The sequence below is a fragment of the Stegastes partitus genome, unplaced genomic scaffold (assembly GCF_000690725.1).
Source record: "Stegastes partitus isolate 25-593 unplaced genomic scaffold, Stegastes_partitus-1.0.2 Scaffold102, whole genome shotgun sequence".
NCBI lineage: Eukaryota > Metazoa > Chordata > Actinopteri > Pomacentridae > Stegastes > Stegastes partitus.
In genome coordinates this window covers 760,596-783,754 of record NW_007577833.1, presented here as the reverse complement: position 1 = coordinate 783,754, position 23,159 = coordinate 760,596, and the positions used below count along the sequence as shown (strand labels likewise).

The 23,159-nt window shown below is 40.1% G+C and overlaps 1 long non-coding RNA gene across 2 annotated transcripts; it reads right to left on the bottom strand.

Moving 5' to 3' along the window:
• Nucleotides 1-4,771: 4,771 nt before the first annotated feature.
• Nucleotides 4,772-9,037, bottom strand: LOC103354282 (uncharacterized). 2 transcript variants are annotated; one of them, XR_520040.1, is made up of 2 exons: nt 8,949-9,037; nt 4,772-5,273 (listed from the first exon to the last, which is right to left on the bottom strand). It is a non-coding gene; the product is annotated as an uncharacterized LOC103354282 (long non-coding RNA). The 2 variants fall into 2 exon arrangements; XR_520041.1 differs by having other exon boundaries at nt 4,772-5,268.
• Nucleotides 9,038-23,159: the final 14,122 nt, after the last annotated feature.

The following is a 23,159-nucleotide window of genomic DNA, read 5'->3' as shown; positions in this document are numbered from 1 at the left end:
TGTGCTTGTGTTTGGCTTGTTATTGGATTTGACACTACACAGACCCTCCTGCTTTTTATCAGTAATACAATGGAACTAGCCCGAGATTACTCACCAAGCCACCATGCAGTCCCTCTTTGCTCCCCGTGGATGTTGTGTAATTCTCAAATCTTAGCCATGCAGCTGGAGAGGCAGTAAAATCAGTGGGAAAAACAAAGAAACAATAGTGATGAGTTACAAAAAGGGCAGATTCAGGCCTGAGAAACAACTGTCAGTGCTGATGTCAATCAATACTTCTTTCGTGACTGCTCCAGGCGAGCCAAACAGATGTTTACACACACTTTTTTTTTTTCCATTTTTTAAAAAAGTGGTAACAAGAAGTCACGACTCAGTGGCGCAATTCAACCTCACTGATTCCCAATGCAACTTGTGTGGCACTTTGTGTTTGGTCTGAGGCAAGGTGAAACAACACGGTAAAGAAAACATTCATGAAGGGAGCTATCTTTAACAAGCTCTGCCTGGCTTGACTGATGCTGTGACTGAGAGGGGCTGCAGTGATAGGTTTGGAGCCTGGGACGACTGCCTGAGCACGCTCAGTGGGACACCCTCCCAGGCTTTTCCCACATCACCGGGGGCCGGAGGAGGGGGTGCAGGGGGCTGAGGCGAGAGGTGGGCTCCATTGCTCCACAGCAATCTTCTGGGCTGTGGCTGGGAAAGGCTACGGCCCACTGTTCTCACCATCTCCCCCTGTAGTCATAACCCAGCAGAGAGAGCATGAGAGAGAGAGAGAGAGAGAGAGAGAGAGAGAGAAAGAGATGGACATGGAAGGGATGACAAGTGACAATGCTCATGAATTTGGGGTAAACGCTGATTGTGAAACTGGAGAGATTCCAGCTCAGTTACACTCACGTCAATGTTTCCCTGTTGCAGAAGTTGTGTGCATGTCTACTCCCATGTCCAAAGCTAAACTGAAGTCATCTTTATCAAATGACTCACCAGACAACTGCATAACATTAACAACTCCATGTGCCTACGCAACATGTGGACCTTGTGCTTATATTTCAGCATGCATTCTGTGTCCAGAGAGAAGTGTTGTTTAATTAACTGTAGCATTTCACTTAATCTTTGTTTTGCTATCAGAGCACAGTGTGTATAATTTTGTCGTGTTTTGTGACGTACTAACGACTAAATTCTAGTGCTACCACTGTGGGTTGATCTAGGTAAAAGAAAAAAACATATTTTATTTACCTTAATGACTGTATTTAACTCTGAACATATTCAACTCATGGCCTGTGTGGCTTTATTTTTAAATGTAACATTTTTAAATAAATATATGCAAACACCTGTTTTTATTCAGCTGTGAATGAAACAGGTCACATTGCAGCTGTGAAGAGTGGAGCGCTGTGGAGTCAAGATTAACATAAATAGATTAAATAGACTTAATTACAATTGTAAAAGAGTGCAGTCCTAAAATCAGTAAAGCATTATCAGTCATATTTATCAGTCCTAATATATACTATATTATGGATTTCTCAGATACTCTAATAGCATATTAAAGGTCCTCTCCAGTTGTTGATTAATCATCTGTGTGTGTAAAAGGTACGTATTTAGAAGTTGTTTTTTTCCCATGAAAATAATAATTTCCTGCTGTAAGTGGCTTAGATTTAACTCGACAGTGTTGCTTCCTCTATGATGCATGGATCTACATAGTCTCTGCCTCTCTCTCACTCACCACTGCTCAAGCACACCAGCTCACCTATGACTTTTCACAAACTAAGTAAAACTAGCCTATACTACATATTGGCTAGTTGTAAGATTGGAGTAATTCAGCCCTACTTGTTCCAGTTGGATACAGATGCTTGCAGACATAGAAAGTCCCACCCTGCACATTGACAGGATTGGTTTCTTAAGTTTGTTACGTATAAAAACTCTGGAAGTTTGAGTCCTTGATTTTGAGACTGTCATTTGTACACTGCAGTTTCGAGGTGGGAATGCTCAGCCATGCCACTGACTGCTTATTTCGCTCATGATCTGTCTTCTAACATATAAAAAAAACCTCCAGATGGTCATGTAACTGGGTTTTCACTGGAGGGGGTCTCTAACTAACTGACCAACAAATGGAACAGCAAAACACAAGCACTGTTAACCAATGTTAATGTACACTTGCTTCATTTGTAGTAGTCACAGCTACAAGAGATGGCTTTAAATACATCATTATAGAATGCACTTACTTTGACTAGTCAGTCTGACAGCTGGATGTGCATGATGTTTACCCAACTGTCTAGAAAGATCTATCGGGTTTCTTGTTTGCAAGCAGAGCTACGCTACATTGCCAAATATCAGGGATGAATAATGAATCTTGATGGTGTAACTTGACTCAGTGCTAAAAGTACTTTAAAACTCAAGCTGAAGTAATAAGTACTTGAGAACATCGGCTGGGAGAAGTACAGTCTTACTTATGGAATCTAAGTAGAATTGTGTTTGAAGTCAACGTGTGTGCAGTGTACCTAAAGCAGCAACAGCACTTTCGGTTTCTGCACACTCAGTCATCCCTCCCTGTTAGCAGATGAGAACGAGTGGGCGGCAGTGGCAGTCGAGATAAGGCCTGGTGAGCAGGAGGAGATGGGGAGGGGAGGCCGTCTGTTTTGAGGGTCAGTGACCAGGCAACCATTAGCAACTTGCTCTACATTTGTAAACACAGTGTATTAAAAGTGAAGTGGTCACACATGCATATCAGCATGCACATGTATTTCTATTCATAGATAGACATACACATGCACACGCTCACACGCACATGCTGGAATGACCAAGAGGATATAGTCCGCTGATTTGACAATCCTCTCTACTTTCCGTTTAGCTGGAGCTGCTCTCTTCAATAGGTCTCTCTCTCTCTCTCTCTCTCTCTGTCTGTCTCTCTCTCTCTCTCTCACACACACACACACACACACACACACCCTCGCTAAAAGAGGCATATACAGGAAACCACCTTTATCAGAACCTCCACCCCAGAAGTTTTTTTTTTTTTGCTGCATCCGCAATGCTGAATGCCTTCAACCAGCTTGAACTAAAATATCAGCACTGTGACAGCTCTGCACCACAGTCCTCCTCGAAACAACTGCTCTGCAGAAAAAAAACACAATCTGTTGTTTTTATTGAACCTATATGACTTTAAAAACCCACTACCAATGGCTGTTGATTATTGTTTCATACTGAGGAGGAGGATTATTTACTTAAAACATGACATGTATATAAATATATTTTCTCTTCTATCTCACATCTGCCTTTTTTTTGGTATTGTTAATATTTTATTTTATTTTGGTATCTGTTTTCTGCTCTTTGCACCAATGGACCAAGTCAAATTCCTGGTGATGTAAAAATTACTTGGCAATAAAACTGATTCTGATTCTGATTCTGATTCTGATTCTGATGGTGTAATGTTAGCATATGATGAATCACTTTGATTATTCGTCTTTTTTTTTTCCAATTTGGTCAGATGTCAAACAAAAATGTCCTAATTAGGGAATAAAAGTTTAAAGAGCTGCTCACTCTGTGTGTCAACACAATAATTTCTTCCCTCCACTAAGACTTTGGTTCATGCTGACAGGCTCTTTACCAGCAGCTGAACTTAAAGTCACTTCCAGTTATAATACTGAGTGCATTTATCAATTCACATTTTTACTATTGGCTTTAAGTTATGTAAAAAATGCAATTATTTTTACTGTCATATAGAGGCATACAGCAGCCATTTCACTGGTCTGCTACAACAGTTGTTAAATTGCAATACTCATTACTCAGTCCAAGTGACTTACAAGAACTACGAAGTCTCTCCATTTCTCCATACCTCTTTTGACTTTTGACTGGAAACATGTTTTCTTTTATTCTTTTGTGCTGCACACATCTCAGATGAGGTGGTCAGATGAGACGATGGGCACACAGAACACAAGACTTTGACAATGGAGACAGGTTTTCCAGCCGATGTAAGCTGTTGCAACTAAAACACTTTGGTTGTGGTATAGGAAACTATTGTATTTCTAAGTAGTTACTGGAAAAGTAAGCATATCCAATCTTAGGTCACCTCTTAGTTTTTTAGTGTTTATAATACTGTTCGCATAGTAATAGAAACACACAATATGGCTTAATTTAACTCAAAATAATTTCCATTCATCTTTATTTTTATGCAGTACCAAATCAAATCATAAGTCATCTTCGGGAGCTTAACATAGCAAAGGTCAAGACCTCATAATATTATAGAGCGAAACCCAACTATTTCCCATTTAGCTGCACTTGGTGACGGCGGGGAGGAAAAACTCCCTTTTAACAGGAAGAAACCTCAGACAGAACAAGATTCTGGGTGGGTGGCCATATGCCTTAACCGTTAAGGTGAGTGGAGAGAGTAAAGATGAGCGGAGAGAGAGAAGTGAGTTTCTATCAGTTTCTTTGAAAGGTAGTTTCTATAAACACTATTGTAAGAAAACGAATTATATACCTTATGAATTAGTTTTTCCCTCACTGTGAACATTTTGGGACCTTGGAGGTACTTTAAATGATCACATATCCTTAATATATTAATTAAGTCTTAATGCAGGAGACATTTATTCCAATTTTGCCCTACGCACATAAAGATCCTATTCATGCCATAAGGCTGCAGGGTTCAAATACATTTCAGCATGATGATGACGCATGATTCCACATTCCAGTACACTTAGTCAAATACTGTTGTTATTAATTAATTAATTCATTCATTCATTTAGTATTGCTGAGGCAAGACAATCAAATGAGAAGAGATTAAACATTGATATTACAAGATGCATTTATTAAACACTTTGCTCAGTAAAGCTTGTATATGCTACCATGTTGTTGTAGAGTATGTTTGCTTATATTCACCTCTGATTGTTAATCAGGTTAAAAACCTTCCAAATCCTCTACACACTTCTACTTATCTTTTCATACTGTAGATACGTACATACATACAGAATTACAATCGAGCAATAACATTAACCAGAGACTGGGGTGAAAGTGTAAAGGATGAATTAATTGAAGGACACAAAGTATGACAAAAACAAAAAAAAACAAAAAACAACTACTGTCCGCTTCTTTCTTTATAGTTTCACCTTCCTCACATATACTTTATATGTAACAAGCAAATACAGGGGCGCCGCTATGGCTCACCTGGTTGAGCTGGTGTCCCATGTGCAGGACTACAGTCCTGATGTGGAGGTCATGAGTTCGACTCCCACTCGTGGCCCTTTCACACACATCCTTCTCCCCCACTTTCCTGTCGCTCTCTCACTGCACTATCAATAAGGACACAAAGGCCAAAAAAGTAACGTTAAAAGAAAAAAGAAAAGCTGCTGCATGCTACCACTGGTGAGATTTTTTTTTTCTCTTTTTTCTTCTTTTTTGAGTTATATTTACATTGTCTGCTACTGTAGATTTAGATTAACAGTAAACAAATAAATTTTGTTCATACAAAACAATAGAGGGATGTTTACATATAACTGTCAAGCAAATCTGAAGCAAACTTTTGCAGTTTTTGCAAAAACTGCTTTCATCACAAATAATATCGGCCACATAGTGTCATCCGAATATAGTTGTATAGGCTATGTTATGCATTAATGTAATAGAAGAAAAAGAAAAAAAAACAAGAAGATAGAAAAAGAACAAAAAACCATTGGCCATCTAGGAGAGAAAAATTCAATTCAATTCAATTCAATTTTATTTGTATAGTGCATATTTACAACAACAGTCATCTCATGATTTCCAGGACTCGGAATGAAGTTTGCAGTTTCTAAAACCGTTTGTGTAATGCAGGTATCCACAACAAGGCTTTATGCAAAACATAGTAGGTGATTGCCATGTCAAAACCCTGGTCTCTACTTTCACGGAAGTAAAAAAAAATCTCAGTACTTCTTTCAACATTGACGGCTCGCTGGACAGTTAAGGCTCGAGACAACTTTAGAGCTATCAGAGGACATGATTCTCCTCTTCTGGCTAACTGCCTCCCCCCACCTCCAGCCCCTCGAAGCTCAAGTTTTCAGTCCAGCCTCTCCACAGAGCTCACAGAAATGAATTTTATATAAACCTCCCACCCAACTTCTGGTAAGATAGCAAGCAAGACAAGCTTCCAAGATGTCAAAGTAACAACTGAATTTGAAATTTTAATCACTTGGCTAACATTTTACTTAATAAAAGGAATAGCATTACTGCCTAAATGAGTCTAGACCATCTTTTCAGCCAAGAATGTCCAATAGAAATAAATGCATATATATTGTACATACATATTTATGTGTGTGCATGTGTGTGTATATCTCTGAGTAGTGAGTGAAAAAAAAAAGAAAAGAGAGCAGCATTCTTTGCAGGAAAAGTAAAAACTCGCTTGGGGCTTTCAGTGAACTGACATAACACGATTCTCACATTGCTGCATATTTCATACCTTGTTAAATATAATTAGAACAACATTTACAGGAAGAAATCTGCACCGAGTGCATTCATTACAGCCACAAGTTAATGTTTACAAAAGAGTGATGAATAATAATCACAGTGTTGATAGCAGATGTAAAAAAAAATGAAAAAAAATGAAAAGAGAGCTATGGTGTTGAAGAGAGGCGTAGAGATTGCGCAGCTGGGTCTGGAGCTGTTTGAGTAATTGCAAACACTAAAAAAAAAAAGTTTATTTTTAATCATGATTACATGTCATCAGATGGACAATGTAGTGTACGTCAATGTTTGTGCTGACACAGAAGTTTGCTGCATAGGGAGGATGAAAGATAGATATGTGATTCAAATCTGACAGATATAATGCTTCTTCTATTCTAAGTAGGTTTAAATATATCTAACAATTGCTTAAAAATTTGGAGCTCTGTGGCGATGTACCAAATTATTTGCATTAGTTAAGAATGTGTTTGAGAATGAGATGATACACACAACTAGACACATACGCATACAAGTGCAGCAGAGACAAGCGTCACCCCTGGGGTCTGCATGTAGAAGCAGTTTTATAAATTATTGTGTTACACTCTGGCCCAGGAAGACATTAATGCAGAGCATCTGTGGGTGTCAGGGGCTAGATCTATGTATTTCTGAGCACAGCCATGTTTTTTTATTTACCTATGGATGAATAAAGAGATGATTTATCAATTCACCTCTTGTGTTTCACCCTCTCTCATTCCCCTCCTCTCCTCTGGAGAATTAATCATTTGTCTGACACATGCACCGAGGCAGACAGGGAGGCAGACAGAGTGAGCGAGATAGGAACAAAGATGATGGGGGGGAGGAGGCTGAGAAGGATAAGGATGGCACGAGTCAAATTGGAAACATATCCTTTCAACATGTCCTATCTGAACATTTTATCTAGGAAAAGAGGCACAAGGGGGATGACCCTGATGGTTCAAAGGCCTAACTCAATTCAGTGATGAAACTATGGGCAACTCCTCACCAACTGAACAAAGTACTACAGCTGTTTAATGGAAATAGAGTGTAAAACTCCTTTCCCAACATCTGCAACCCATCGAATAATTATATGAAAATTAAGATAAAGGTGGGTCAATATCAAGGACATACATGGATGCCCACATTACTCCTCCCTCCTTTGAAGAAGAAGGACTGGCGAGTCTTTGGCCCATCACCCTGCCTCTATTTTTATCTGGACCCAGGTGGGATTGAATCCAGATGGGGTACCTGATCACCTCTCCCGTTCACTTGCTCTCTGCGCTCTGAGCTGGAGTTTTCTGTTCTCAGATCTAACCCTTTCAGTGCCAGCCACACTTCATCCCTTGGGCTCTAGGTGAAGCTTAGCTGGGAATTGAATTAAGCAGTGAAAAAGTGTCTGAATATGAATGAGTGTGATTCCTATAATGATATGGAAATCCAATAATTGGGTGACAAGTGGGATTTCTTAATCCTTGTTTTTCATGCAAACAAGATATTACCTGTTAACCGCGTCACTTGTTTGGAATTAGATCTTTGCAATCCATCCTCTACATCACCTATTCTTTATGACTGACCACCGTAATGACCGCAGTGTTAAAATGGCTTGGGGTCTGGTGACTTCTGCACCCACGACAGTGTTAGAATACAATACATTATAAAATATTAAAATAATAAAAATAAAGTCTTCAGTGGTGATTGTGCAGCTTGACTGCATTATGGGCCCATTCATTTTAAGTGGTAGGGCAACAGGGGGTCATGTCTTATGATCCACTGGCGGAGTAGAATACCCTAGACCCAATGGGTTAACCTAACAGGAAACCTGGAGGATACACCCTATTAGGCCTCTACTTCCTGCTACTTTGAGGCATGTACAATTTATGAGCCTAGAGGTACGGTGCACCACTGCACATCTGATGGATTTCCTCTTTCGTTCTCCAAAAAAGACTGAGCCAGAGCATTTTATGAAAGAAAAATGAGAAAAATAGAAAAAAAAAAGCCAGATAAGGTGAATAAAAGAACCATCTGCAGGGCATTCTGTAAAGCCTTGTGCCAAACGGTCTGGAAAGAATCACACATCTTGGCAGTACAACCTATAAATAAGCTCTGATCCTTATAATTCAAATGAAATGTAGGAGGATATTAAATAAATCCTATTGCCTGAAAGCCAATGTATATCAGTGCCAATGATGTGAGTACAGTAACATACCAGGAATAGGTACTTACTAGAAATAATTCAAAATTGCCAACAGATTTACATAGACAGCTTTAGACAGACTGCAATTTCATTTGCTACTTTGATGCATTGTCTCTCTCACCTTTGTCACATTGAACTGTCAGACATTCATATACATGTAGGATACTTTTCTATTGGTTGTTGGTAGTTTCTTTTCTCTGGAAATGGTTTCACATGAACAAGCAGGAAAATTACATAACTTCAACAGTGCAGTGGTGCAAAAATGAAAAACCACAATACCAAATGCAGGATAGCAGTACAAAACATAGCCCTCAGTGGGTTATCATACTAAAAGATGGTTACCTACCAATGTCGTATCATACTGCGAAAGAGTCCTGTTTATAACAATCATTCCTGTTTTAAAGATCTTCTCTTAAGTTTTTGTAAGCTTCAGTGGGGGAAAAAAAATCTGCATAAACCGCTGTCTGGAGGGTTCTGAGTTTGTTTGTGTGTGTGTGTGGGTGAAGACAAGTGGCAATTACGCATTTACCAAACCATCAAACAATGTCTCTGCGATGTTTGCGATGTCTGCAAGTTTCAGACACTTAATTCATGACGTGATATGTACTTTTTGTCCTCAGACTTCCCCTTGTGTAGCGCTGCAGCCTAGCGTGACAATCACCTTGTGCTGTACTCTCTGTTACATGTTATTTTCCACTCAGGTTCATATTGTCTTACCTAGCAAACACATCATGGTTAAAGGTTAAACAATATTAATCGTGCATATTAATTCAAATAATAAAACACACACACACACACACACATATATATTTACATATATATATATTACCCTGTATTGATTTCAGGAGCAGAGCAATGAGAATAGACAGACAAAAGAGGCATGAGAGGGATCTGTAAGTATAGGAGGGATGAGGTTAAGATGAGTTTGAGGGGGATTTAACAGGGAGGAGGGCTGGATGGAGAGTTGCTAAAAGAAGTATCTCAGGAAGAGGAGGATGAGACAGGAGATGGGCAAATAGACTCCACAGCTGTCTGAAATGATAGAGCAACTCGGTATCTTGCAAGAGTCTGTCTCTGACTACAATCGGGCTGCAGTAACACACTGATCCCTGCATTGCTCAGATACAAACCCTGTAGATCTCTTTTCTGCGCTTGCAACTTCAAGTGGAAGATCAAAGCCTGGGCCAGTCAATGGGTAAGCTTTAAACAGCATGATTCCAGTGTTGAGAGTGACAACACAGCTATAAATTTGTTCATGACCAACCACACAACATTGGGCATATGATAATGATTAATAAATATAAATGGAATGGAAAGCTACAAAGTTAGTCACCCATAAAGCTGGAACATTAAACACACATAGGTTTACTGCATGGGTGGAAGATACTGTTCAGCAGCACAAATCTGTTATTCAGAACCAGTCACCATTTTCCAAATTTTAATTATGATATGATCATTTCTGTTATCATTCTGATTCTTGGCATGCGAATTGATTTAGTAGAGAAGCTAGTTAAAAAAAGGCAAAAAGCAGTGACTTGAAAGCACAGAGCACTTTTATAGTATGTTAAGCTTTTGGAATCTTACATATTCATGTATACGAAATGACATTATGTTTTGTGATTTTTTGCCCCCTGCAAGGTTAATTGAAGAAAAATATGTTGTGTTTATTTTGCTATGATCAGAGAATGCTTTTCAGTATGCTCACTTGTGTCCTCTCTCCTTGTATAACCTGGAAATCAGTTTTTCATCATGGAGGGTCTTTCAGTTCCTTAAATGCACCTCAAAGACATGAGAAGCAAGAAAGGTAGCTTCCAGAAGCTGTAAAGAAGTGTTTTACCAAGTGCCGTGACATGTTCCCTATAGCATGATTGGCTATCTAACTGACAGTAGTTTGTCCTGAGTCAAATTTATCATTCTTTTTTCACACAAGTTATTCTCACAGCGCTTACTTTGTGGTGCCATGTATAAGCATCTAGAGCTAATATAATAGAACATAGCTAAATGGGGAGATGCAATATAGTGTGTTATAAATCTAGCGCTTTAGATAATTTAATTGCACAGTGTTGTGGCACTGCGAAAAAATGACATTGTATTACTTTTTACTTGGGTATGTAAAATAATGTCCATATCTAAATAAATAAAGACCTCTTGGATTTGTAAGGCATCTATAGACCTGTATGAGATTTTCATGTCTCTTTTATTCTATTATCCATAAAATATACTGTAAGGTTTTGAAATTGTTCTTAACTAAAGGGTTCTTCAGACTTTCATATCATTCAGTTAAAAAGGTGATACAGCTGTGCAACTTGTCATAAGTAACTGATGTCACCTTAGAGGGATGTTACAGAACCAAAGATTTCTCATTTGGCAGCTTGGGCTTCAGACGGGAGGAAGCGATCCAAGTGAGAGGAGCGAGGACACACGTTCTAATGAAAAGCACTCACAGTTTGTTGTTCAGTCGCTTGCTGTTGCTTTTACTTGCCAATTATTTTCACTATGATTAATACTGTGAGCTGGATGCCTCAAAAATGCTGAATACTGAAGGAAACATATGTTTGACATGCTACCTCCCATACATCAAATTATTCTACATATGGTGATCACCTGGTAAATGTAACTGCAGTGCTTATCCCGATTTTAGCTTTATTTTTGTCTCCACCATGTCGCAAATGGAAATAGTAGGAAATATTATTTTGTTGTTCCACTAGTTGCAAACTTTGCCTATTTGTAAAACAGCTGTTTTCTATGGAGTCACAGAAATGATGAGTGTCGACAAAAACTGCAAAGCTGTAGGTTGTAAAACCAAAAACAATGAGCTGAAAAAAGATTAGTGCTGAGGGCAGCTGCAAGGTTTGATGATAACATTCTGTGGATTCAGCACTAAAAATGACACCTTCCACAGCTGTTGCCACCTAACAAACCTCCCTATAAATAGGTCAAACTTAACATAAATTATAAACTGGCTCTTTACTCAGTCCTACTGCACACATACATGACATGCTTTCCTGTTTGCAATCAGTTGACTGTGCCCAGTTTCTCTCCACCCTCATCGAACAAAATGCTGCAGACATAATGCTATAGTTAACAAGGCTGTGTACGTGTCCAGCCTCTCGAGTGTTTATCAAATATTACATCAGATATAACAGCAATGATGAAGTCATTTTCCTATATTTCAATCTGGATTCGCACTTAGTGGAAAGGTAACTTTGGCTGTCGTCCAGACTATCTCCTAAATAAAACAAAGGGCATTATTAGCCAGTGAAACAAGCAGTGAATGGGATCACGTAGGCTTGAATGACTAATTTGCATTTGGATGACTGATATATCTGTTGCACCTTGGTACAAACACATATTGTCTTTTGAATAAAGACGTTCTCAGTACAAAAAAAAAAAAATCCTCCCATTTGCGCCTTTTGAAGGCCAAAGTACTTGCCCTGTATCAAAAATAACTTGCCTCTCCCACTAACAGATGATGACATTTGGAGTACGATTTAGCCTTGTCGCCAAGTTACTATCAGCGTGGGGCCTTAGGTAAACACTGTTGATGGGACCCAATGGTCCAGCACCAGCACTAGGCTGGGAGGACAGGCAAGTGTGCAGGCCCTTGGCCCTGCAAAGAATCAGCAGAAGCCAAGCAGGAAACATCTGGAAGACCCAGTGCAAACAGATGTCGGAATGAGATAAGAGCCCATGAGTTAGAGTTCAGCCTCCCATCTCTGTATGATGAGGCTTTGTAATATCCAGGTGGGCCGTAGCCGTGACTCCAACAGCTCAAAGGTCCAAATAATCAAACTGCAGGTTTTTTTCTCACACGAGCATCTGGTCGAGGCTGTGAATGTTGTCAGTAACTTGTGTTCCATTGTTCCTTGTCTCATTTTGATCCATTGTCGGCCAGACTCTCATGAGACTCTCTTCATACAATGTTTTTGCTTCTCCAGGTCACCATTTACATCATTTCCTGCCATAGTTTTAACATCAGCTGGGCAACAAAGTAAAGCCTGCATGAATGGTTGGCCATTCACTTGTAATGCCCACACTTCAGCTTATTGTTGTGCTGGAGATTGTTTGATACTGAACTGCAGTGTCAACTCTATTGTTTATTTTCAATTGCTCATCTAAACACTTCAGGCCATAGTTTGAGTAAACAAAACAAAAAAATGGCACCAAACTGGCAGAGGCATGTATGCATGTGGTTGTAAACTGGAGTTTAAGATGTAAAGTAGTGTGTTCCAGTTTTTAACCCTTTGCCTCACTATCACCACAAAAATACTCTCACTCCTCCCTTACTGATTACTTTGCATGAGGAACATAAAACAGAAAGGAGAAAATAACAGAGATAAATTATGAAGAAAACTATGTCATTCGCACAGATGAGTAGAAGCCACAGGGGAGGGTTGGTTCCTGTTAAACTATAAAAAGGTCCCTCTTGGGACATGAGATCTGAAGTGGAACTCACAGATTGTTCTGCAATCAGAGGCGACTGCACACCACCAGCCTGGATCTTCATAAACTGATAAATAATGGGTCCTTGGTGGCAGGGAAAAGTTATAGAAAAGTTACTCAGAGAGGAAATGTGAATAGATCATTTCACACGGATAGTGGCTAAAAAGTTAGCATCAGTCTTTTTCACTATACCAAACAACACCAATAAAGCTAGCTAAAGGTAATAAAAAAATATATGTTTATCATCTGGAAGCTACTAACCTTAAAAGGTTGTAAATGTTATTGCATTGTTTTCAAATCAGACTTTTTAATTAATAAAAAGTTTCAGGTAATAGATGAATGGGCTGACAATCAGAAAAAATAAAGGTGTTAATTGAAGCCAAAAAATGGTCCTTTGCCACAACGCCATAGGAAACCATTTTCAGTTCCTTAAGTGGCGTTCCAAGGAACTTTAGCATACATAGATTCTTTGAAAAACCATTTTCAGGCTACAAGGTGGCTCGGTGGTTAGCACCATCACCTCACAGCTAGAAGGTCGCCGGTTTGCATCCTGGTGAGGACACCCGGGATCCTTCTGTGTGGAGTTCGTTTGTTCTCCCCGTGGAGCATGGTTTCTCTCTGGGTTCTCTGGCTTCCTCCCATACTCCAACAACATGCTTAATTTGTAGGTTAGGTTAATTGGTGATCCTAAATTGTCTGTAGGTGGGAATGTGAGTGTGCTTGGTTGTCTGTCTCTAAGTATAGCCCTGTGATAGACTGGTGACCTGTCCAGGGTGTCCTGTGCCTTTGCCCTAAGGCAGCTGGGATAGACTCCCAATCTGATCTCACTGTCCAGTATGTATATGTGAGAACTCAAATGGCAAAAGCATCTTCCAACTGAATACAATTTTGATTCATGTACAGGACTGCTGTGAGCATATCAGATAGAGACATGACTCAGATTTTCTCCACTCCACAATGCCACGACAACCACACCCTTTTACCCAGAGTAATGAAGTGGATTTACCAAACTACCCCTGGGATGGCCACTGATCCACTGCACAAACAGGAAGTAGAGAAGAGGTCAGTGAATATAAAGAGGAAACGCTGGCGAACAGCAACAAAACAAGAGGAGGAAACCCCCCTCCCCCCCATCATAAATAGGAACAGACCCCTGCAGTGTGGTGCTAAGGGGTCACGACTAGAGGGATGGGAGACAATAGGGGAACAAGGCCGCTGGCCGGCCAGTGTAGGTGTAATGTGTCTGTGTGGATGAGATAGTAGAACGTCAAGGGTCATGGGAGACGCAAGCAAGCTGTGGCAAAACAAGACCGAAGAAGTACATGATGACCCAAGTAGGGAACAAACAGTGGTTGGATGTGGACTTATCAACAGATTCTAGTATGTAAAACCAACTGCCTTTAGCAACATATGAGAGGAACAGGTTTTTGCTTTGAACAAAATATAAAAATAATAGATGTAGTTATCACAAAGAAAAGAGGTTAGATGTGGAATTTGTGAAATATGTTAAAAAGAGCACTGGTCAAACACACATTACATCCTGTGTTTGAATAGAAGTTGCACACATGGGACATATCACTCACCCAGTTGGCTCCTCACTCTGTGTGTGTGTGCATTTGTGTGTGTCTACCTTTATATATGTGTGTCAGAGGGAAGAGGGTCATCCTGCTCTTCACCTAAAGCAGCCTGTTAAGCTGTTAAATGGTGGACCTCCACCCTGTTTCAGTGAAGCATCATCACAACTGCGGCCAGACGCTTCCCGTAGGAAATCCTCTGCCAGGCCAGACACAACAGTATAATTATTATCACAGTGTACCATCTGGCTGTGCTTTTGTGCACAGGTTGAGTCACAGTGAGTGCATACTGGAGAAAAAAAAAAAAAAAGTTACTTGTGTTACCATAAATGTGGGGAATTTTTTAACAGTGACTTTTGCTAATTATGGGCTTTTCTGTGTTTTCCCTTAGTGACAAGTCAACATGAAAGTGGTGGTAATTCTGTTTGCTTCTTAACTTTCTATTTGGCTAAACATGCTCACTTATTGGTCAGGATAATGGATGTTAATCTTTTGTATGTCTTTGTATCAAATCAGTTTTGAAAATCAGTGATTTCTGTTCTGCATAATGGTAGATAGTAAGGATCTTATTCATCAGGAAAGTGTTTTATCTCAAATCCATTCTTCAGCAAGTAATGCCTACAAGACGGTTAAATAAAATATTGATTCAAGTTAGTTTATTTTTTCCTGAATCAATGAACAAAAACAATTATTTTGAACGCATCCTCACTTTAGGTTTTCGTGTCTGAAAGTTTTGCACTGTACTCTATATGTACCAAGTATCTTTTGAACAAATGTAACTAATTCAGAATGGCGGAACTGAAGAGTCAAATAGAACTGACAAAGGAGACAAATCACACCTGTGGGAGAAGAACGACTGGTATCTTGAGAGGCAACCCCTCAGATAGAAAATGACAAGTGTAATTTTGACAAAAAGAGCACAGGGTCGTTAGGCCTGCAACGGATCACGCATCAATTACCACATTCTGATTGATTTTGACAGGTTTAAATGTGGTACATAAGCAGATAATGGTTTGAGAGATAATGGGAATTTCACTTAGCAGAACACTGCCACACTGTCAAAAAGATAAATTGTCGTGTCAGGAAAAGGGCTTAAACAAAAGCTGAATATTTAGTTGACAAGCATGCATATATTTGAATTATTAAAAGCTCACTTTCTCCAACTGCAATCCATCATTTGTTGGGGGGAAATGATGTTGGTGGTGGGTGAGTGACTGAACTGACACATGAAAATAAAGCAAACGCTGCGGATGACTCCCCTCAGACTGACAGGTGAGTGTTAATTATCAGCAACATAGAAGATGTAAAGCTACCTATGCATTTCAAATCATGTTTTCAATTATATGTTGACACAAAAGGCAAATGTCAGTTTTACAATGTGCACAAGCAGTAATATGACATCATGGCATCCAAAGAGTGACTTGCTTGACCTTGCACACCAGCAAGGGAACCAGCGAGGAGGCTGAAGTCTCCAAGGAGTTGGCTAAGCCAGGGGAGTATGTAACATGGAGGGCTTAGGGCAGTGTCCGAGGCCTTTCACCTTGGAGCTGTTAACAGTCAGGCCTGTGATCCCAAGGCCCCAGTTAAAGACCCCCTTGGGTTTAGGACTGTAACCAGAGAGTTGAAATAACAGAGCAGGAAAGCACCATGCAGCAGAGTCCCATGTGGCATGGTGGGCCCAACCTTGCTCCCTCCTCGGGGCCTGGAGAGAGGTCACAGGGGAAGAGATTTTTTTCCCTTCTCTTTTCCACTCTATCGCTCCTTCTCTCCCTCTCTCTATCTGAAACGTAGATCAGCCAGGCAGGAGGTCAGACAGAGGTGGGCTCCCTGGGGCCTGTGGTGGATGGACACAGTGGCTAAGGTCAAAGGAATCCCCCGGGTTATGAGACATTTATCAATGAATGCCCTGAATGTGCAAAAGAACCGGTGAGTGAGGTACATTTTTGTGTGTACAAGTTATTGTCAGCCTATACGTATGAGCGAGTGTACACAGATTTCTGTGTGTGACTGCACAGGCTGGACTGTGCCCAAACCAGCACTCTGGCTATGTGGTAAACATCACTGCATGGGTCTCTTTGCTACTTCTGCTTTCTGAGTTTGCTGCTCTCACCTAAAGTTAAACTTGATGTGTGATACTTGAAGAATTTGGTATGACCATGTTAATATCAGAATAATTTATATTATTATACTGTAGACAGCTCTGTGGTGGAAACTCTACCTCGCCACAGTCATCTTCAGGGTGAATAGCTGAAATGCTGCGCTGTGCAAAACCCATTAGCCTTTCCTCCAAACAACTATGAGGTCTACTGTACAGCTACAGTAAAGACTATTTGTGTGTGTGTCTTTATTAGACCTAACTGCATAACCAGGACTGTGCAGGATGTCCTATAAACCCAATAGGTCCCTTAGATCCTTAGGAAGACGTTCCCTGGTAGTGCCTAAAGTCAGAGCCAAAGACTGCTAGTTTATGCTGCATACAGATACAGACTTCCTGCAAATTAAGACACTTTCAAGTTTAATTTAAAATTGCTCTTTGGTACCTTTCATTCATTTGTGTATTGCATGTCTATTGTCTTGATGGCAATTTCACAATAAGTTATTACTGGACTGTTATACTGTATTAACTAGACTTCTGGTTGTTTCATTCTTTGTTTATTTATATTACACTTATGTTTATCTACATTTAATTCTACTTGAGTTGTTCTATTTTATTTCTTTCCATTTTAAAATGTTGTTCAACTGCATTTCTTTACCATATAAAAACAAACCTTTCTTGTCTTTCCTATTCAAAGTCTGAAAAACAACATACAGTAGAGTGGTTTGATTTTTATTGAGACCTTAATGGAACCAGTGGAACCTACAAAGCTTCATAGATGGGATCAAACAAAACATCAAATCAATAAATAAATCCAACACCAGTTACAGGTAGCACAATATAACTATATCTGAAAAAATGCACAAATACACCTACTTTAAAAGTCTCCTATTTGGTCAAGTTGATTAAGTTGTATTGAGTGTAGGCTTAGCATTGTCTGCATATCAAACATGCAGCATGTGCTGTGTAGATCGGTGTCAGTTGTCAGTTATATTTCAAGATTTTGGATTGTGAAGATGCTGCAGAGTATGCATCTCAAGATCAGTGATGTCCTCACATTTGCCATTTAAAATAAGAGTGAGCATGGACTGCTTTCAGTTTCATATCACAGATAGAGTTTTGTGAAGTCTAATCACACTGCGTCTGCTTAAGCTACCCGTCATCTCAAACCCTTATGCATCAGCTCAGTTGAACAGAAGAACGGAAAAATTGAAAGGTCAAGTTGAGTGGCGGTTGATTCGGTGCACACAACAACTTTGGTAACCTGATTTTTTTTTTCGTACCTGATTTGCTTGTGTGAACTGAAGAGAGGTTTAAATAACCTTTTTTTTTTTTTTTCTAATCTCACACCTTCAAGAGCGTCGGTAAACAAATGCTAAGCATCCCATGGGTGCGGAGCTCGGCGAACCGCAGAGCCTTATTTGCTCCTGCTTGTCTCAGCTTGCGGCTGTGTATTTCTGTCCCTCTGAAGATGCAAAGGTAGCATGGTAGGACACACATCAGCACACAGACTTTCGTGCATACACCCTTGCAGAAACGCACACAAACCAAGGTACTTAAACACACAGCGCCCTGCAACAAAGCAACCAAAAATAACAGGCACCTGTTGCTCAAACCGCAATGTCTACAATGAAGCCAAATTAGAGCGTTTCCCTGACAACAGTAATTTCAATCAGAAGCTGCTGCAGCGGCCTAGAAAACAACTCCACTTAAACAATGCTGCTATGTGAGTCACTAGTAAACAATGAATAAATGTGTACGTGTGTGCTCATAGTTTCCCCATAACCTTTTTTTTTTTTTCTTTTTCAAAAAAGTTCACATACACTGTAAAAATTAAAAGATGGGAGACGTCCAAGACTTTTCTGCGGTTTGAGGGAAAGGGGAGATCACATTAACCAAAAGAGGTTGAAAGATGATTGCAAAATTGATTGCAAGGATTTCTCTAAACTGTTACAATAAATACTTTACATGTGAGACATTTCAACACCAGCAGCTACTTTGACTGCATGTGACTGAGTGGGCTGCTGTGTTCTTGCATCATAGGGGCTCCTCTGGTGGTCACTGCCAGAACTTCACAAAGATGATGAGTTTCTTTCCATCTTTACTGTGACTCATTGGGACCAGTACAATAGCTGCTTCTTAGTGACAAACAATGGAGTGCATCATATTTGGAATTATTCTTTGCATTGTCTAGTTAGGCTCTTTGCTGCAGCATGAAGGAAACTGAATGTTGCGTATGTGAAGAAACAAAAGTTTTTTTTTTGACTGCACACTTCATTTAATTTAATTTCTTAATTTATATGTGATAGCAGGTTAACCTCACTGATTAATCTCATGCCTATATCACCTAAATCTGATTCAAATATTAATAAAAAAAAAAAAATTCAGGAGCTAACTCAGATGTGTATTGTGTCAAATATTGCGTATGCTTTGTACACGTGTCCATGTTAACTAAAGCGGGGGTGTGTGAATACAAGAAGAAGGCGGTGGTCTGAGGAGCCTCACGTCTTTACAAAAGAAATTGGAAGCACATGTGTTGCACTGTGCAGCATTTTAGGATGGTTGGAGGGTGGGGGTATAGGGTGCTATTGTGAATGAGGGTGTTACTGATGGGAGAAAGAAAGACAGGAGAAAAAAAATCTGTTTGTGGGGTGGGTGGGAGAGAGGGTCTGGTGGTTAGGAGGGCATGAGAATGTAAACCTCGACGTAAGTGAGGCGATTTACTCAACCCTGGGAATTCAAAGTGGGGGTGGAGGTGGAGAGGAGGGGGCGGGTGTGAGTAGACTGAATTTAAAACATATTGTCCGACAAACAAAGTGCTATCATAAATAACACATGTCCCGCTCCATGTCTTTTTCCCTCCTTGTCAACATGACCACAGTGATGTACAGCATCTGTCACTCAAAGCAGTCCAACATCCTTCATTACACAGATGGCTCAAATATCACTAATACAGCGTTACCTCAGTCATGCTGTCATGTTTTTCTTTTTAACTTTTATTAACATACCCCCACCATGAAAGGCTACGGCGGAATATATTTTTTTAAAAATGATGGGATAACATGAATTTATGCTGCAATTACGTGACAAAATGGTAACTCCCCATTATGTGCCTTAACATATCGACCATTAATACTCAGACATGCATGAAGTACCCTTGGATGATACATGAAGCTACTGTTCCATGGGCTCTTCATTTTAAAAGTTTTATTTCAGTCCTCCACCCCCCACTGCTGCAATAAGACCAACATGAGAACAAAAGGCCATGGGACTAAGCATATATACCTCTCCTCTGTGGCTCACTCAGATTTATACACTTTCATAAAAATGGGCCCAAAACGTCTGGCTCAGGGCCTGAAATCCCATCCCTGTGTTTGGATTGCAGCCAGGAAAATAACCCCCCCCCCCAAAAAAAAAAAAAAAAAAAAGGACAACACTTTTTCTCTGTAAATGTACTACTATAAATTACAAAAGGGCAGGCAGGTGAAAGAAGAACAGCATGGAGGCGGTGAAAGGGCTGAGTGATATGAGTGTGGAGAGTGGAAGCAGGAAGAAGATGACAATAAGACAATAAAAAGATGGAAGCAGGAAACAAGGATGAGGAGGAGGATGGCACCTGGAGGAAAAAGGAAGATAAAGGTTTAGATGGAAACCTTATATGGCCTGGAAACGTGGGGTTACATCTTCCTTTACCACCTTCACTCCCACCTCCACACCGTTGCTCTCCTCCCATCCCCCAAATCATACTCCATTCTGGCGGCACCTGAAGGCTGGGTCTCATCAGAGCTACCTGCCAGGGATTAACCAGAACCTGTTACCCCTCAGTGTCAGATGACTGAGCTCTCTCTCTCTTTCTCACCCACCCAACACACACACACCCTCACACACGCGCACTGTGAGAGTCTGTAATAGGAACCAGCTGGGCTTTCAAGGCCGTGCAGTGGGCCAGACAGGCCCATTCATAACCCTCTAGTGAGTTTTAATGAAGGTAGGTTCTGGGGCAGCAGCAGCAGCAGTGTGGAGGGGAGTGGGGAAATGATGAAAGAAGGGGAGACGGTTGACTCCTTCTTCCTCACTCTCTATACCCTCCAATCAAGAATTGCACACTACCCAAGTTTGTGTGGATGAGAAGCTCACCTTTAATCCATTCATCTATGCCCAGCATATGAGCTGTTTGGAGCTTCTCTCTTGCTGTACTTTGCACAGAATAAATTGATACTGGTATGTCCAGTGTGTTAGACAGGAACTGAGAAGTGAGGCTATTTGCTACTAAAAGATAAAAAATACAACGACAAGGTGAGTGACACTTGAAGATATGCATTACTTTCATATATAGGTTCTCATTTCTGGGCACCCATTACCTTACATTTGATGCTAAAGAACATAAAAGAAGAGTATTGCTTTATGGAGGCTGAACTGTTCTTCAATAGCTTGTGTGAATCTTTGAAGAAGCACATTTCAGTCAATAAAGGACACCTATGCATCCTGAGTAACATAGACATCAGTATATCAACATATCTGCAGACTCTAACAATGTTCTTTAATGAGCTGAAACCCCACACTACAGGATGTATTTCTGAAACCTGCACTCTCAGGGACTGTAAAGACTGTCACATGGACATAAACATTTCTAGCCTGTATCTCAGTGTCAAGTGTCTTAAGCAGTACGTTGTGATTACCCATATGGTCATGTCATGATTGCAAAAAAGGGCCGAATGTGAGCTGACCAAGATTAATTCCAGATATCTGCTTCTTGTGTGTATGTGAAAAAGGAGTGATTTTGAGTGAAGGCTGCATTTGAGATCCATTTGAACCTTTATTTGCCTGTACATAACAATCTATAATGGATGCTAAATGCTGTGTGGTGTTGTGGAGATTTGACACATATCTTAATTTGCATGCGAGTGAGCAGGGGCTGTTTCAGGGAGTGGTCACCTTCTTCTTGCTTTCTCTCCGGGTGAGATGGGTGGTGTGAAACCTGAGCTGGAGAAGTAACGGTGAAGAAACAGCCCTTTACACCTTGAGGTCAGGCTGATGTGAACAACAATAAACCGGGCACTGAAACACATTCCTTTTCTCAAATGCATAGATAAACAAATGGTCGGTGCCAACAATCAAAGCTCTGAAAAGTCAGTCTGAATAGTTTCTGTCAAGAACGCATCTATTATTTAGTTATGTCAGGAAAAAGATAAAGATATCCAGATATCCAGTTTCTATCAAGAATGCATCTATTATTTAATTGTGTCAGAAAAATAAAGACATCCAGGTTTGTGCTTGATTTGACAATGTCCGGACATTTTAATTTGTCTACATGACAACTACAGGGATGTATGACACGTTTTGGAATACAGAATTATGACCTTGATATGAAAATTTCTCAAGGGAGATGTTTTGGCTGAAGGTGTGATGATGCTTCATTGAAAATAGGTGGAAGTCCATTGCTAGGCAGGCAAACAGCCTCATTAGACGCAGCATGGCTCCCCTCTCCTGGCCACACAAACACGCACACAAGCGGCACTCACACGCACACAAACGCAGTACAGTCATGTTTTCGGTGGGCAGATGGAGAGAAATCGGGGGGTATGTCACAAACCTCCCACGCTCTTCACTTCAGCCCTGGTGGCCACACAGCCTTTGATATTTCCCACATAATAACTTGGTGGTTTTTCAGCTAACCCCAGGAATGTTCGTATGAAACAAATAGCACAACACATGACTTCATTGCGCAGTGTCTTGCTGGTGTGTGATAATGATGCAGGAAATATTTCAGTCATGTAGAAGCTTGATTCAATCTTGCTTTCACCTCCATAGACCACTGCAGGCTTAAACCATAGTTTGTTTAAGCATTACCCTGCCTCGTTATGAGAAACTGTTAAATAAGCTTTAAGAATGCTTACAGAGTCGTGACTGTAAGCATGAATAGACGAGCATGATAGGTAGAGGTGCATGTATTTCCATCTGTCACATTATGGTGACCCATATAGGCCAAGTATGGAGGAAATGTTTTTTTTTTTTGTTTTGTTTTTTTTAAATACAGCTCATAAATTCAAAAATCCAATTTGAATAAAGAGTTACAAGAAAGCTATTAACATGTAACATGTTGAATTTCTCGCTCAGGGTCAAAGTGAATGCTTTGAGGCACAAAAAAAAAAAAAGATAAATTATGAATTCAAAATGTACAAAGGGAAACAAGGATGGGATTGATTCTATGATTTTGGCCATATATAATCATCAATAGTTTTAAACTGGAAATTTTGCACAAGTATTTTGCACGAACATTGCACGCTCCAGCTCTCTGGGTGTGGTGATCGACATTTATGTCATGCTGGGCTGATGGGTTATGTGTGTGGAGACTTTAATGGGGAAGGGGTCATCCGGAGTTGAAAAGAAGATGGCTTTCTTGTTCTATTGGGCTTTCCTCTCTCATCACTGTCTGCATGTTGAA